At 47.8% G+C, this 4,124-nt stretch overlaps 1 long non-coding RNA gene across 1 annotated transcript; it reads right to left on the bottom strand.

The window, feature by feature from the left end:
* Nucleotides 1-1,597: 1,597 nt before the first annotated feature.
* On the bottom strand, nt 1,598-3,420 carry LOC117367508. Its single transcript, XR_004540781.1, has 2 exons — nt 2,278-3,420; nt 1,598-1,916 (listed from the first exon to the last, which is right to left on the bottom strand). It is a non-coding gene; the product is annotated as an uncharacterized LOC117367508 (long non-coding RNA).
* Between the last annotated feature and the right edge of the window lie 704 nt (nt 3,421-4,124).

The raw sequence follows: 4,124 nt of genomic DNA, 5'->3' as shown, positions 1-4,124 counted from the left end.
CCAGTGTCCACCCTCTCTCTCAGTGTCCACTCTCTATCTCTCTTCCATATGGCAATTTACCTCTTTCTATGTCCCTTCAATAAGCTGAATGTCCTGTGTCCTTTCTCTCCTTTGTACAGGATTCATTTCAGCTTCACCCCTCTTCATTTTTCTGTCTCCACCCCTTCCCCTGTGCTCTGGCATCTGTCTCTTCTCCTTTCCTTCCTTCCTTCCCACTCAACCCCATGGCCTGGCATCACACACATTTCCTTCTCTTCTACCTCTCCCTCCCCCTTTATGCTCTGGCATCTCCTTTCCTTTTTTTCCCTCTGGTCTGGCATCTGTCTCCTTAGTTTCCCTTCCCTTATACCCTGGCACCTCTCTGTTCTTCTCTTCTATCTCTTCCTCCCCCTCCATTATCTGGCATTTTCTCTCCTTCCTTTCTCTCCTTCCCTCCTTCCTTGCCCCTGGTCTGGCATCTGTCTTCTTCCCCCTCCATGTGCAAGTGATGGGTAAATGCAGATACTCAGTTAGAGAGTTGGCCTTAGAGTGCTGGTAAAAAAATTGAAAAATAGGACTTTAGAAGTGGTCCTTTGAATACTGGCTACACTTGTAAGAGAGCCCATAAAATCCTGGCTTTGTAGAATGGTCAGTCACACTGGATGCTAATCGTTTTGAATTTTCTTCTTCTTCTTCTTCCTTAAGGTACATAAATAATTCTTACAGGAAGGAGAAAAAGAAAATCCAAAACGATTAGCATCCAGTGTGACTGATTAGAAGTCGACTGCTTGAGTTTTGTACGCTGGGCGGTTACCTGTCAGTTGCTGTGGCCCTCGGGGTGTGGCGGGCAGTCTGCCACCTTCACGAGCTCTCTCTCTGGTCTGGGCCCATCTCCATTGCCCGGTAACCCCAGCGGAGGCAGGTAGTGGGTGGGAGTTGGGAAAGCGTCCTGTTGTCTCTACAGTAACGGCCCGTAAATGAATTGAACTCAGGCCACGGGGCTCTAACACGGCACACACTGCCTTCCCTTCTCCTCTGAAACAGGAATGACGTAATTTCCTGTTTCGGATGCGAAGGGAAGCCAGTGCGTGCCGTGTTAGAGCCCCGCGGCCTGAGTTTAGTTCGCTTGCAGGCATGAGGTAGTGAGGGAGTAGAAGGGAGGGAAGAAGACCTCACCAGACAGTTGGGGGGGGGAGGCCAGGCCCTGCCCTGCCCTTTTTGCTCCCCCCCTAACGCTGGTCCTGGGGCAGGGAGACAGCCCATTCTCCTGCGATCTCCTGTCCCGTTGGCCCACACACAGCTTCGGGACACCGTCTCTGAAAACGGGACATTTCAGCGTCCCAAAGCTATGCATGAGGACAACGGGACAGGGGAGCTGAAAAAGGAACAGTCTCGTTCAAAACGGGACGTATGGTCACCTTATGTATATGTGATGCCACCCACCAGGCCTCTAGTCAGGACAGCAGAGGGCGCTGATGGGGACTAGTTTCAGATCCCTGGCATATTCCTCTGGAACTAGGGTAACCCTTAGGAGTACATGCTGGCCTGGGCACTTGCCTAGGGCCACCCGGTAGGCTGGCTGTATTAGCCCAAAATCATCACCACACAAAACAAGAAGTGAAAAGAAAAAGTAGTCTTTATGTAGAACTTTCACTGGGCTTAAAGCAAAATAGTCAGGCTGGCAACTGTAAATCACAAAGGCAATCCACACCACAGTTTTCATGCAAATCAAAAAGCAAACTTTACAGAGAAACGCAATGCCAAACGGAAAGACGATACTCCATAAACTGCACCACTGAGTTGTAGCTGTTTGCAATGGCTTGTGCTGCAGGTGGTCTCACAGATTTAGTCAGGTCCTGTAATGGCTTTATGCTGGTAAGTGCTTCAAAGAAAGGAAGGTTGTTCCTTTTTCTCCTGGTTGGAGTGGTAAGTGTGGTCTGGCTTGCACAAATGAGAAAAAGTTTACACATTAGCATTTATACATTAAAAAAAAAACAAAACCTCAAAATAAATGCCTATCCTCTTGGTCTGACTTCTAGGGTTCTTGAGCCTTCTCCCCAAGTACACATTCCCAATAGTCCACACCTGGCTGCAGTTACTGTCAAACTGAGCAGTAAGGGAAAAAAAAACCCCTCCCAATCAAAAGAAATACAGTGAAAGAAAACTTCCAATACTGACAGGGGAAAAACAAAACTCTCCTAAATCCGCTTCCTGCTTCCTCCTGTAGAAGCTTCAGCTTCCCAGCCCCAGTTTAAACAAAACAGGCAAAGGATAAAAAAAAACCTTTCAGTGACCTACCTCCATAACTTCAGGCAGGTAACTGATCTCCTCTGGGCTTCCCAATCTGGTTGTTCCCTGGAGGTTTGGGGTGAAGCCCATCCCTCCTCAAGCATGTCCACCTCTTGGCCCAACCATGGCTCAGCAAGGCACTACTTTGCTCCCTTGGTCCTTTCCACCAGCTTCTTCCACCACTGTTCCTGAGGTTGCTTCACCTGCTCCTCCCCTTCCTTCTTTAGCTGTTCCAAGCCCTGCATTTTATGCTTGGGATAGCCATGCCCGCTGCACCTGGAATGGGGGAGGGGAACTGATTCTTTAAGCTGAGGAGTCTGGCTTCCTCCATACTGCTTTTTAAGGGACTGTCTCAAAATAACAGGCTTCTCTTCAAAAGCAGTAAATCTTGGCTCAGAAATAAACCTTTCCTGAGGTGTCCTTTGTGTGTGGCTAGGTAACCAGTCCCTGGCTTGCTCAGCTTCACTTCCTGGGGAGTAGCCAGCTAACTCCTGACTATGGCTACTGACCTGGTCAGCTCTTTTGGTAAGGGACCACAAATTCCTAATGCTGCCTTTTCTTGGGAGTAAGCCAGCACTGGTGCTGGGTTGGTCACAGTGACCACGTTTTCCCCATCCCCCCTTGTGTCATTCCTTAACGTTGCTAACTCCTGCCACATCCCAGCCTGCTCATGATAGATGCTGCCTAACTCCTCCCGCATGCCGGTGCCCTCTTCTCTGAGAAGCCCTCTCTGATAAGTAATATCAAATCCCAATGCTCTAACATTCTCTCCCTCTTCTCCTTGTCCCCAATCAGATGACCAGGACCTTCATTTGAATATACTGTATAAGGGGCATCGATGTGCAGTTTGTCATGCCCTGGTGGTTGCTCCTGCTCCTGTTCCATATCATCTGCCTGCTTTTATGCCTTCCTGCTTGTGTTCTCAATATCTTACTCATCTGCCTGTTGCACCCTGCTTACCTGGTCTGTAGGGCTGGGGTATATGCTGAGCCATGTTTGGGGGTAGTAATATAGACTATATAGTGGTGACAATGTTATTGTGGGACTTTTGATTAGAGGATTCACGCGCCTTACAGGTTCTCTGGTTAGTCGCATTATAGGCCAGACCCCTGAGGAAGGAGTGTTTTCCGAAAAACAGGCCATGTCAGGTCCTGTGGACTCACACCTGAGGACCATTTTTTTATTTGTTTTTATTTTATTTATTAATTTATTTTTTTAATGCTACATTGAATCTTTCTTAATAAAGATTAGTTTTACACATTTTACATCATATCTGCAGTTTTTTTTTCTTTTAGTCTGGAAGCTTACTCATTCAGGCCTCCTGACCTTTTCTCTCCCTTCTATTCTGTGCAGTGAACCTGGATATCAGACAGGATCAATGAGCAGCTGGAGAAAAAGACACAGGATACCCATATAAATAACTGCAAACTTTTATATGATAACCAAGAAAATAAAAGTATAAAGCATTTTCTAAAACACTTAAAATAATTTGTTACAACCAAGTCAGGGAGGGAGGCTATTTATAGTCATATATGAAACTTGGGAGGGAACGGGGAAGGAGCAGTGGGAGAAGGGAAGGAGCACCCCAGGACTTCCTGGACCTACCCCAAGAGGAGGTGCAGACTAAGGTTGGGGGAGGGAGGAAGTCTGGACTCAGGCTAGGAGGATGGCCATGGGAAGCTAATAAGCACCCTACACCATCCTCCAGCCAGATGACATTTTATCACCCTTAGTTGATGGTCAATGGCCTCCAGAATAGCCCCCACTCCAATGCACCCTGAGTTCCAGGGGGAGGGGCAGGTGCAGAGTTGGGAGCACCTGCAACTGTTCCTAGAACCAGAAGAACCTTGGCTCTG

Source organism: Geotrypetes seraphini, chromosome 10 (assembly GCF_902459505.1).
Source record: "Geotrypetes seraphini chromosome 10, aGeoSer1.1, whole genome shotgun sequence".
Classification (NCBI taxonomy): domain Eukaryota; kingdom Metazoa; phylum Chordata; class Amphibia; order Gymnophiona; family Dermophiidae; genus Geotrypetes; species Geotrypetes seraphini.
The sequence above is the reverse complement of the archived record's forward strand: the minus strand, read 5'-3'. Positions and strand labels throughout refer to the sequence as shown.